The sequence below is a fragment of the Suncus etruscus genome, chromosome 17 (genome assembly GCF_024139225.1).
Source record: "Suncus etruscus isolate mSunEtr1 chromosome 17, mSunEtr1.pri.cur, whole genome shotgun sequence".
NCBI classification, from domain to species: Eukaryota; Metazoa; Chordata; class Mammalia; order Eulipotyphla; family Soricidae; genus Suncus; species Suncus etruscus.
The window spans coordinates 53833846-53847870 of record NC_064864.1 but is presented as its reverse complement, the minus strand read 5'-3'; the positions used below and the strand labels follow the sequence as shown (position 1 = coordinate 53847870).

Genomic DNA, 14025 nt, shown 5'->3' with positions numbered 1-14025 from the left:
AAACCTAAATAAATAAATAAATAAGATCTATTTAATAGTATATAGATAACCTATTATCTCATTTCCCAGAAGCAGAAAATCAATATCACTAAATTGCTTTCCCTACTACTACTAAAAAAAAGCCTGTCTAGAATACAGGCCTGTGTGGGGTGGGGAGGAAGGACACTTGGGATATTGGTCATGAGAATGTTGCACTGGTGAAGGTTTTTATATATATTAAAAAAATCAAAAAAAAAAAGAAAGAAAAGAAAAGATAAGGCCTCCCAATTCTTACCACAGTCTATGTTCTTTACACTGACTGTATAGAAAGAGGAGGTACAGTAAATGCACCCCATATATACCTCAACCCAGGCCCTTTGCCTGGTCTGTATTGTGAATTGGGGGACAAAAAAATAAATAAATAAATAAATAAAAATAAAAATATATTGCTTTCCCTAGGTTATACAACTAATGTATAATAAGCATAAATTTTATGTAATAAAGCACAAATCTAGACAGTTTGAGCCAGAGCCTATCAATATAACTTTATATGTAAAGAAAACTTTATATATAATGTGAAATTTATATATTATGTATATTTTCTATGTAAAGCATACTTCACTGCTTCACTATATAGCTGTTGACAATTGAGTAGCTGCATCTGAGCACATAGTAAACATTTATTTTTTCCCATTTGAAACTAAAAGAAATTAGATATTTTTTATATTCTCTTCTTATAGGTAATGAAACTGAGTCTAATAGAAATAAAAGCATTTATCAATACTCATTTCATTAATATAAATTTTGAGACACTCTTAAAATGCTACCTTAGAAATAAATTTGCTTAAATTTGTAGTTTTGTAATGTTTTTAATGATTTTAATTACATGTTTTTAAAATAATGAACTAATTTTAAATTTTAATTTTTAATTATTTCTTTTCATAACTTATTTTGTATTCTGACTATTCTAAACATTAACCATAATTTTACAATTAGCCTGACTTGATGAACACTAGTTGAGTCTTTTAGCCAGTGGAAATAATGAAGAAAATAATAAATTAAAATACTCTGACATATAATAGCTTAATTTTGATTTCATCTTCATTTTTAATTTTAAGATTTAAAAAGCTATATAAAATCAAGTCTAATTGCATGTGTTTGAAAGAAAAGGATAAATTAATATATATATTATACTTATAAATAAAATTAATCCTCAAGAAAACATATTTTCCTAAAGATAAAGATGAAATATTTAAGTGCTTGATTCTTTATGTTAGTAACTTTTTATCATTACTATAGAATGGAAGCAACCACTGTATCTTTTACACTCCTAGGAGAAATATTTAAAGGGAGGAGTTCACTGTATCTTTCAAGGGTATTTGTGATAATCATGCTTTAGTTAGATTCTGATGCCTTTTATAAAATACCTTTAAGTGCTTTATGTAAACATTTTATTTACCCATTATGGTACTCAGTACATAGATATTAAATCAATTTTAGTGAGGCACTGAATGAGAGAAGAAAATAAGAGGCATGAGGGTCTCATCTATGGCCTGGTGGGAGCAGTGCATGATGTATGATTCACTACTGTGGGGGTAGTACTTGGAAAAGCCAGAGTATAAAATAACACTCGGGAATCTCTAATGAGGACTATTCTTCCAGGAATAACTATTTTTCAATACCTCAGTGCAGTCCCTCCTAATATCAACTTCTCAAGGCATTCTCCTATAAAATAATAACCTATTCTTTCCCTTCCCTCTTTTCTGAACTGAGACAGAGGAGAAATATAGTAAATTAGTAAGGTTGCTTGTTTTGTTTGTTAGTTTGTTGAGGGGGTAGTGCTCCAGGATTTCTCCTGGCTCTGCAAGCATTACTCCTGACAGACTCAGGAGTTCATATGGTGTGTTAAGGGTTGAACCCTAGTTGACTGTATACAAGGCAAGGGCACTTGCACTGTCTCTATGGCCCCAACATTGCCATACTTCTGTCAGTATAAAAATTTTTTACAGCGGTTTTCTTTCTATTTGGTGAGGAGAGGAAAAAAACTGAGTATATTCTATAAATCCAGTTGAACGATACCAATTGTTTGTCATCTTTTAACCCAATTGTGGTGGATTGTGATTTTTTTTCTCCAAAATTGCTACAGTTTGAAGCAATTTTTCTGACCTACCATTTTCCCTCTTTTTTTAGGTTTGATATTTTCACTGTGATCCAAAGATTATCTCTATCTTCACTCTGTTTTGATTTTTCACAAAAATTTTCTCCAATAATTCTCTCATGCATCATTGTCTCACAGATCAAAACTGACATATTTAGGCTGCACAAACCTTGAATGATTACTGTACTCTCTTGAACAATAGATATATTCCACATATTAACAATTAACAATGCCATCTAATTTCTCAGGAATTGACTTTGCAGGCATCAGTATTCTATCTCTTTAGGAGCTTTTCACAGTGGAAAAATGTGAATTTATGAGCATATTGCCTATACTCCTTCAAATGGTACCACACTCACTCAGTTCCAGAATTTTTTTTGAATTTTGTTCACTTTAAATCTTTAGCAATGTTAAAATGAACTTTGCAGATATGTCCAGGTTTCAGTATTTTACTCACAGAAATGTCCTATTACTTTGTATATTAGGACAACATGTGAACATACTACATTAGAATATTTCAAATTGCTTATGAGTATCTATGAACATTCGACACATAGTGAAAAATATTAAATATCTAGACTTATAGCAGTAGTACTCTGAATAGGACATTTTCTTTGCACACTGCTGACCCAGGTTCCAGCCTCACCATCAGATATGAAATGAAATTACGCCTATGATTCTGAAAGCAGAGCCAGGAGTATCCCCTGAATGCCATAGGATCTGACCCCCAAACAACAACAACAACAAAAATGGAAGAAGAAATTAAATACTGAATCTAGAAGTCAATCTTTAAGACACTCTACTTCTGAAGGAATTTGACCTTTATTAGTAATACCAAATGTATCTTTCAAAATTGTCATTATAAATTGAGAACAAAATAATTTTGAGAGATTTAAATTTCTTTCACTGTTTCTTAAGGATTATAATTCTTAAACTTTGCTAATGCAATGTTAACCTCTGCAGAGTCACTTGGAAGCAGGAAGAGATTATTGTGTTTCTTTAAAAAATTGAATAAAGTGGTCTTCCAATTCATCTATAATAGGAAAATTCCACTAACACCACATCAAAGCAGTTTAAATTAGCTACAGGAGCAGGGAAAATACACAATATTTCTGGTACAGAATGTTTATTCTGTGTCTTAATTATTTCTTAATTTTGCATCATCTCAGTTTAAAACTAGTTTGAGAAATTCTTATTCTAGTTGATGAATATAAATTTGTGTTTATATATAATCAGGATGAATTCTGTGATTCTCACAATTTGCTAGAAATTTATTCCCCTACTTTGCCTTGACTGAGTTAATTATTTATTTATTTTTAGCTATAAGGCTACCCCAGGTCACTGCAAGTCACATAATGTCTTTAGCATCAATACCACCTTTCAAATGCTATTTATTCTCTACTCAATGAAACTTCCGACATTTCCAAGCAGAATTGTTCACTCTAGTTCTTCAAATGCAAAAAAAAAATGTCATTGATGACTAAGCAATATTAATTAAATACGACTGGTTAGTTAATTATTGGTTGCTCCTATTCCTAAACTTCATATCTTTTCCTAAATTGAGGCTGATTATTTTAGGAGAAGCATTTTACATCTTTGTTCATTCTGTCATAACAAACAATGAAAAATTGCTGCTATGGTAAGATCTATTAATATTGTTACTGCATGGTTTATATTGAAATACATTTTTGGAGATTATCACCTGAGGACAATAAAATATTTTTTCTTTAATATTAAGAAGTATTTTGAGGTAGAGTGCATGACAAATAAGGTTCTTGCCTTGCATGCTGTCAGCAGGGGCTCACTAGCAACACATCTGGTCCCTCAAGTCCTACTCGGTGTAATCCCTCAGTTCAAAACAAGGAGTATGTCTCTGATAAATTTTGAGTTTGAAAAAAAATGTAGTTTAAAGAGTCCACAAAAAGACAATAAATCCATTGCCATTTTTTTTTTACTTTATAGAGATATACTCAATGCTGGGGTGATTAAATAACTTGATTAAAAAGACATACTAAATGTTTCTATGGTCTCATTTGTGTTAATTATTCTGAGGTAATTAATGATATGCATATTTATTTTGACAAATATGTAGAAGATAGACATATAGATCATCGTAATACATAACCTTAGTGAGTGTCAATATTTCAAAGAGAAAACTTGTTACCATGCAATTATATTGTGTAAATGGAAAGGTGGTGTTTTAAAACTGTAAAATGAAGACATATATAACATTCATAATTATTTACTGCAGAGGTAGTAACAGTAACAACTAATAAAATCAATGTATGTATGTATGTATCTATTAGAACATGACTATATATTGTTATAGAATCATAGAGACTATTCAACTACTTGAAAGTAAGGGGAATAACAAGAGACCAACCAAATCGGTAATTTTACTGTGTATCCAAAGAAACTGGGAAGAAACTGGAGGGGTAGAATGAGAAGAGAACTTTGATCTCTATGTTGAAACTTACGATTTTCAAGGGAATCAGTGTATGAATCAAGGGTACAAGAGTTAACTCTTACATAGAGTTAATAAGTTGCTACTTGAGTCCAAGGATATGAAAACTCTTTATAGACAAAGAGTTTTAGGTGACAGGGCAAAAGAGGAAAAATAGCAAGGACAAATACAAGCTTTGTCTTAAGACTATAGCCATGTCTGAACCTTCCTTAAAATATACCCTATTAAAAATTAGCTGGTAAACTCTCAAATTCAATTTTAATTAGCATTTTATTGTTTGTCAATAAAATTTGAAACATTTATTTGATCTCATAAAACCCTTAATAACCATTTTTATTTTCTCAATTTTAAAGCAGTTTTATGTTCAAGTATATAATTACTGACTAGTGAAAAATATATTCCTAATTTCATTACTTTATTAAAATTACAAGTTTAAACATCTAGTATTTGCCTAGGAAATCAATTATTTAATATGCATCATAATCTTTTCTAAAATAATTGATTAGAGATTATAAAGAAGAAAATTGCTCTGGGAAGTTTCAGTATATAAATATAAATCTGATTCCCTGGCACAAATTAAATGGTGCTGATTATTATAAAATTAAGTATTGCTGGGGCCGGAAAATAGCAGTGTGTAGGGCATTTGCCTTGCATGCTGACAACTGGGTTCAATCCCTGGTAATTCATATGGTCCCAGGGACCAGTCAGGAGTGCTTTCTGAGTGCAAAACCAGATGGCACTCAGACTTCACCTGAACACTGCTAGGTGTGGCACAAAAACAAAACAAAACAAAAATTAAGTGTTGAGTCCTCATTTCTTATGAAACTTAGGTGGGAATCTACTACAATGTATTTTCACACATGTGTGTATATTTATGCATATATAGGTATATAGATATATATGTATAAAGTTGTATTTTATCATGAATAGAATTTTTTAAACAAGTAAATTTTCAGACTGATTAATAAGAAGATGAAAGTGACTTTATATAAAGATATCATACCTCCACTGTTGTAACTTTTTAATTTTGTTACATCTGATGTGCATATTTACTAATCATTGATAAGTAGAATAATATATCTTAGTCTGCTATTAGTCATCTAACTGGAATATTGTGATTAAATTATAGTAGAAATGCTGAAATTCTAAAAAAAATGTACTTTGAGATACTTTTACATTCCTTTCAGAGAAGATAATAAAAAATTTTAAGCATGCAAATTTTAAAGAACTTAAAAACTAGGCTAAGATATGTAATGTAGATATCATTTTAATTAGTGCCACCAAGTTTTTGTTAAAAAAATAATAAAACTGTACTTAGCATCTTGACTTCTAATTAAATGTCAATTGTCTTAAATTTTAATTTTATGTAAATATGTACCTAAAATATTATTGTCAACAATATGTAAGCCACTATGATCAAAATAAAAATTATATCATTAAAAATTAGGGCCCGGAAAGATAGCACAGCGGCGTTTGCCTTGCAAGCAGCCGATCCAGGACCAAAGGTGGTTGGTTCGAATCCCGGTGTCCCATATGGTCCCCCGTGCCTGCCAGGAGCTATTTCTGAGCAGACAGCCAGGAGTAACCCCTGAGCATTGCTGGGTGTGGCCCCCCAAAAAAAAATTAAAAAAAAATCAGGAGGAAAAAAATACATAAAAAGGTAAAAACAAACAAACAAAAAACTGGAAATTGAGCTCCTATTTGATCCAGCTATACCACTCCTAGGGATGTACCCTAGGAACACAAAAATACAATACCAAAATCCCTTCCTCACACCTATATTCATTGCAGCACTATTTACAATAGCCAGGCTGGAATAAAACAAGATGCCCTTCAACAGATAAATGGCTAAAAAAAAAAACCGTGATACATATGCATAATGAAATATTATACAGCCATCGGGGAGATGAAGTCATGAAATGTTCCTATACATGGGTGTACATGAAATCCATTATGCTGAATGAAATAAGTCAGAGGGAGAGAGATAGAGGCAGAATAGTTTCCCTCATCTATGGGTTTTAAGAAAAATAAAAGATATTTTTTGCAATGTTTCTCAGAGATAAAGAGAGGAGAGCTGGAAGATCCAGCTCACAACATGAAGCTCACCACAAAGAGTGGTGAGTGCAGTTAGAGAATAAATACACTGAGAACTATAATGGCAATGTGAATGAATGAGGGAAGTAGAAAGCCTGTCTAGAGTACAGGCAGGGGTTGGGTAGGGAGGAGAGAGATTTGGAACATTGGTGATGGGAATGTTGCACAGGTGAAGGGGTGTGTTCTTTATATGACTGAAATCTAACTACAACTATATTTGTAATCAAGGAGTTTATATAAAGATATTAATTAAAAAGAGAAAACAAAAAATATTTTAACTGATGCGTGTTTTTTGTCATTTTACTTTTGCTATTTACAGATGCTTTCAGCAACAATTCATATTGATTTCGAGCCCCTGTTTGCCTTTGAAAAAATAATTTATTGGGGCTAGAGTGATAGCACAGAGGTAGGGAGTTTGCATTTCACGCTGCTGACCCAGGACGGACCTGGGCTCAATCCCCAGTGTCCCAAATGGTCCTTCCAAGCCAGGAGCAATTTCTGAGCTATTAGCTATGAGTAACTACTGAGCGTCATCAGGTGTGACCCCAAAATAAAACAAAGCAATAGAATCCCAGCATCCCATATGGTCCCCTGTGCCTGCCAGGGGCGATTTCTGAGCATAGAGCCAGGAGTACCCCCTGAGTGCTGCCGGGTGTAAACAAAAAACAAAAATAAACCTAAAAGGTGCTGTATTCTTTTTTATTTTGTAATTTAATATGGCTTTAATTTCCTTTTCCTTCCTTTCTTTTATTTGCAATATAATTTTTATTTAAGTAACATGATCATAGTTGGGTTACAGTCATAACAAGAACACCCCCCTTCACCAGAGTAACATTACCCCCACCCCCTTCACATTCCCCAGCCTGTATTTGAGACAGGCATTCTACTACAGTTATTTGTTTTTAAGTTTAGTAAGTTGTATTTTTTTTTTCTTAAAGGAGAAGAGTAAAAAAATATAGTAAAGGTGTGATAGTGGCAATCGCCGTTGTTTGCATAGGTCCAGAAAAATGGAGTAAATGGAAAAAAATCCTTGACCTGATTACAAAAAGGCCTCAGACCCCAGAAGTTTATTGGCATAAGACTGACTCTGGGTTCCAGGCATACCAGTCCGTCCAGCCCAAGTCATTCTCCGTGGTCCCGGTGAAACTTTTTCACACTTTAGCTATTGTTGGTATCAGATTCTTATATTTAAAGACTCTGGATTCTGTACATTTCTTTCATGGGTGTCAGGCTGATGTGGAGCATCCTCTAGTTTCAGCATACCATTAAATGCGGAGCGATCTGCCCTGCATGCAGACTGTTCCTGAGTCGTCTCGGTGTTGGGATCACTCTTTGGAGTTAAGTCAATGCCAAAGCAGTGGTAGGTCTTCCCTGGTAGAGGCTTGGATTCTGGTAATCTTATAGACAATTGTGGTTGTTTCCATAATGGTATCCATTGTTCAGGTGTGTGTAGGCGATGCCCATTCTTCTGAAGCCTAAGCCAAATCATCTTACTCAAAATATTAAGCAGGTAATGGAAATGTATTTCAATCACTCAAGTTTAGTAAAAGTAACATTCAGAAAAAAAAGTAATCAATTATTTCTCATTTTAATTTTTGGGTCACACACAGCACTGCTCAAGAACTACTCTAAGCTCATTGCTCATTTATGACTATTTTCTATGGAAGTGTATACCAGGGATTGAATATGAACTTTATACACATCGAAATCATATCAGCACCTATCTGATGAACTATCTCTAATCACCAAAACTGATCATTTTAAAAACATATAAAATATTTTAATATACATAAAAATATAAAAATATTTACATAATATATTTAAAATACATAAAACCAATAAAAGACCCCAAAAATGATAACGTTGAAAATATATAAAATAGTCATCTAATTAATTTTGCAATGTTAGTAAATATTTTTTTCAAATATAAATGTAACACATTTCTTTCTCCATATGCCTATTTTCTCTTATGTCCAATAAATAATTTTGATTTTCTATAGTGTCCTATCTCTACTATGGAATTATAAATTAACATCAATAACAATAACAATATATAAGAGCCATTTTTGAAAGACTTTTAATATAATAAGAAAGCATCTAAAATGTTATGGCCACAGTATAAATATTTAATAGAGGAGAATGCTGATTGAAATAAAGTTACTACTTGAAGTAAAAAGCCTGGCATCTGAGTGTAACTAAATCTGTGAAAATAATTTGTGTGAATTAAAGCTAGTTCTGACACCCTGAAACCTCACTGGACTTTGTATTTGTCTTTCAAAAATACAGTAAAATCCTTGTCAAGGGATTCCATTGAGTGGAATCTAATTTCAAATCCTTTTTAATAATAGTCAGAAATTAGGTGAAAGAGTGTGAACTCCCTTGCAATATATAAAATATTTAATTTAATTTAATTTAATTTGTTTATTTATTATTTTTGGTTTTGGGGCTACAACCTGTGACGCTCAGGGTTTACTCCTAGCTATGAGCTCAGAAATCACTCCTGGCTTGGGGTACCATATGGGACTCAGATGGATCAAACAGAGGTTTGAGGTTCGTTCTAGGCTAGCGCAGGCAAGGCAGATAGATGCCTTACCACTAGCGCCAAGCTCCAGCCCCAAAATATTTCATTTTGATGTTAGGTCTGGTGTTGGTCTTTATGAAGTCAGATCAATGGTAAATGCAATAAATTAGTCATTTTACTTATGAAAAGCACAATATTTTCACAAAGTTCTTCATTAGATAACATTGTGGAGTTGGCTGCAGCAGGTTCTCTCCTTTTAAAGAAATTAATGGATGCACGGTGGCAGAAATCCACTGCTGTTCTTAACAGCTGTAGTTAGTTTTGTCTGGGAATTGTCAAAAACAGGCTTGTTAGATCACTTAAAAGGAACTTTTTTATTTTTCAGATAGCAGATTCTTTAACTTCAACTTTCTAAAGCCTAAACATTGCTATGTATCTGCAAAATTCTATGATAGTGGTATTACCCGTTAAAATGCCTGCATCTCTTATGTAACTTGAATTTTTATCATCAATTTCTGTTTATTTATTGCTTCATTCGTCTTGCAAACAACAATCTTGATGCATTTGCTTTATTTATTTATGTCTGAAAATCATCTTTTTTAGATTCAAAGTGATCAACATCTGTCTTGTATATCAGATTGTAATTTAAAAAAATAAGCTATTATCATCTTGATTTTTCCTAATTTTTTAATTCATCTCCTCATTCCTCTTTTATTCTTAAGGATGAGAAATTATTTTTGTTGTTGTTGTTGTTTGGTTTTGGAGTCACACCTGGTGACACTCAGGGGTTACTACTGTCTATGAGCTCAGAAATCACTCCTAGTTCAGGGAACTTTATGGAACACCGCGAGATAGAATCGAGGTTCATCTTAGGTCAGCTGCATGCAAAGCAACCCCACTTCCTGCGCCACCACTCCAGCCCCAAGAAATAATTTTATTTTTAAGCTAATTTTATATATTTAATTTTACTGCTTTATAAGGAAGACAGGGCAGATGTACTTGAAACCATCTTCCAAATTAAAAACAAAAACACATTTTAAATATAGTGTCAGAATGACATGACACAATCTTAGGAAGTTAACTTCAATCTTGCTTAATGCTCTTTTTTTTTTGCTATTCAACCTTATAACATCTGTGTTTTGTAGACAAAAATTTATACAAATCTTTGAGGGCTTGGAGGATAGTTAGAGGGAAAAGGCTTATACCAATTTATAAATAACTTTCTCTTTTTAAAAAAAATAGCTAGCGTGCTGTGTTGGAAAGGGGTTATGAAAGAATTATATATAAATCTGGTTATTTGGTAGGTTAGGCCAAATTTATAGATTCATTTTGCTTTAATGATTTCATATTTTGAAACAATTTTAAATAGACAGGATAAATGATAGTGAGGTACGAATAAATTCCATTGCCTCCTATGCCTCCAAAGATTAGACAACCTCCCCTTAAGTAAATATCTTTCAATAAAGTGATGCATTTATATCAAGTGGTTTACTTCTCTCACAATAGTATCTTATTATGCAATGCCAAAATTTAATGTCAATTCACACTTGATATTTTACATACATAGGGTTTGCTCAAATGTATAATAATGTTTTTGTAAGAATAGAATCAGTCATAAGATATTTACAACACTAAAACATTTTGACAATATTATAATTTTAACTTAGTATACTAATTTTATCATTTTAAACATTCAGAATGTTTCCAAGTGAGACAGGCAGGTAGAAAGGAAAGGGCCTGAATAGCAATGAATTCTTGGAATTAATGAAACCCACAAATTTACAAATGACAAGTGATGAAGTTCTGCTAAGATCTTCAATGGAGCCAAAACAAATCCAGATAAGACTAGAAACTCCCTCTGGGAAAAGCTCCAGCAGGAATGCATGGTAAGGAAGGAACATTCAGAAACAGTATCATCAATAATCCCTGACAACCATCCTTGCGAAAGACTCTTACCTAGGAGGAAAGTCTCATGTAGGACTGGATGGAGGAAACCCTATAAACTAACTTGGAACAAAGGTCAAATGCCTATGTGTTCTTAAGGCCCATGCACATGTTGCACATGCACATCTCCTACATGTCACCACTTGAGATATGTATGTTTTTACCTTAATTCTGGGGCATGTAGCAAGACTCTTTGCCTTTGGAGAATCCTGCATTCTGTCTTGAGTTCATTACTCTCATTTTCTTATCTTGTCCATCCCTTTCCTCAGAATTTCCAAATGAACTCTATTTTTACTTCATTATTCATCTCCTCCTGAAATTAGTTTATTTGAAAAAATTAAATTAATTTTTTTTATTGATGCAAGAGTGGTTACAGTGAGTCTCTGAGCTGGTTCATAGTTCCCAGGTTCAAGAGTGAAAATATTGAGTAAGACACATTCTCAGACTCAGAGTTAGAACATAGAAAATTTTATTTTATTAGAAAATAGCAGAGAAAAGAGAAGGAATCCCTCATTTGGGGAGAAACTTAGTTTAGGTTGTAAAAGGCTTTTGCTGTTTTATTTTTTAATCAACTGATAATCTTATATAGAGTGCAAGTATCCAACTGAGTAGTCTGGCCGGTTTGCATTTTCCTTAGGCATTTCATATTAGCTCAAATTCCTAGTGAGCCTAAACTCAGAAAGTTAAAGTTTTGGAGAATTACAAGAATGTCAGGAAAAATGAAGTCATAAAATGTTCCTATACATGGATAAATTTGTAAACTATGATGCTGAGTGAAATAAATCATAGGGGAGAGAGACAGACAGAATAGTTTCACTCATCTGTGGGATTTAAGAAAAAATGAAAGACATTATTGTAATAATGCCCAGAGACAATAGAGATGAAGGGCTGGAAGGACTAGCCCATGATATGAAGCTTTCCACAAAGAATGGTGGGTGCAGTTAGAAAATTAATGAGTAAGAGGCATACACAAACTACAGAGGCAGGGGCTAGGCTCAGAAGACTCAACATGCCAGGACTTCTGGGTGTCCTCGACTGGTATGTTGGGGACTCTGGGCAGGACAGCTAGCCATAGGCCCCCTGAGCTGACCACTTAGTCCAGGGGACTGAGATCCCCCCACGCCAGACTGGTCTTCATGGCTATGCCTGGTAAATCAGGCCCTGGGGGGAGGGTGTGGGAGAGAAATTCCTCCCCTATGCATACAGGACCCCATTCAGGAGTTTTTTTCTTACTATTATTTATTTTAAAAACCACGCAGGCGCTACTTTTTAACAACACCAAAAAATATTCTTAATTCTCGACTCTTTCTAGGAAAAAAATGGAATTCCCTAGATTTGGAGGATAATATTCAAATAGGTCTCTAAAATCAGTGTATATGTAGATGTGACTTCCTATACAGTGGTCCTCTTTACTGCCTAGCCTAACCATAAATAATTTATTTATACAGTGTATATAGCCCCTCTGATATATTTCACCTCCTCTACACCAGAGCCCCTTCTACTCCCTCATCTCCCAATCCGGATTTGTTATCTTTCCCTTAATTAACCCTCTTTACTCTTAGTTCTTAACTTGTTAGGCACCAAGACCGACCACGTGCCCCAACAGATTCTGCCCTTTCACACACCCTACAAAGCTCATTATTACTCCTTAACTCTCTCACCCCCAACCATTAGTACCCCACATTTTCCCTTTTTAACTTCAGTACTACACAGTCCTAATCACAGACCAAAGTTGTGCATTGAATTTAACGACCCACAACTATTTCAAAAGATATAAAATGGACACATATGTCTTTTGAATATTTTATGTGTATTTTCTTTAACAGCTATAACTCTTTCTAAATAATCTTTTACCATGAAGATTCTACTCAATTCTTATCTTGTCTTCTCTTTGTGAGCTGTTCAATAAGAAATTTTGGTGGAAGAGTTGCTCAGTTTAATGCTTATGATTGAACCATGTCATGGGGATTGTTGGACTTGTTCTTATGGCCCCCATATGTGCCGATAATACCATGTGGCATGGTTCCTTGTTTACATAGTCACATTGAAATGGGAAAATACTATACATACAAATAAGTTCTTATCTAATAGAGATTGGAACACACAAATCTTGTAGTGCAATGGGACCTTAAACTCTGAAATTGGTATAATGACCTGGCACAGGCCTCAGAAGAATGGGCATCCTCCATTCACCCCTGAACCAGGGAAGCTATCTGCAAAACATCCAAGGTTTTTTATAACAACACCTGGAAGGTATCCTTACCAGGGAAGACCTTACCACTTCTCTGACATCCACCTGCTCAAAAGAGAATTCCCTTAACACTAAGAAGACTTGACAATAAAAACGACCTGCTTACAGGACAGGGTTCTCTACATTACCCTTTAATTGTGAGGTGAAATGAGAGGATGCTCTGCACCATCCTGGCTGCAATGTAGGATATGCAGATTCCAGGATCTTTAATACAGAAAAATGATACCAACAATAGAGATTGTGTGAAAAATAAAAGTGTATTGGCACTACAAACAATGACCTGGATTGGACAAACTAGTTTGCCTGGATCCTAGGGTTGGTCTTATGCCAGGTAAATTCATGGGTAGGGTCTCCTTGTATTTAGGCCAATGCTTTTCCTTTCCATGTCCCTCAGATTTTGGTGGGACTATGCAAACAATAATTGCCACTCTAACACCGTTTTTACTGTGCTCCTTTGACTCTAATCCTTAAGAAAAGCAACCCACTTAAACTTTTGAGGTTAACTTAAACTAATATCTGTTGGTTACTTCCTTAAATAAAAATCACTGATTCCATAAACTAATCTAATAAGTCTATATTTATACATTCATCAAAAAGAAAGAACATTTTGGATT

The 14025-nt window shown here is 33.7% G+C and overlaps 1 non-coding gene across 1 annotated transcript; it reads left to right on the top strand.

Moving 5' to 3' along the window:
• Positions 1 to 257: 257 nt before the first annotated feature.
• LOC125995574 (small nucleolar RNA SNORA51) lies at positions 258 to 390 on the top strand. Its single transcript, XR_007491073.1, has one exon. It is a non-coding gene; the product is annotated as a small nucleolar RNA SNORA51 (small nucleolar RNA).
• The last annotated feature ends 13635 nt before the right edge of the window (positions 391 to 14025 follow it).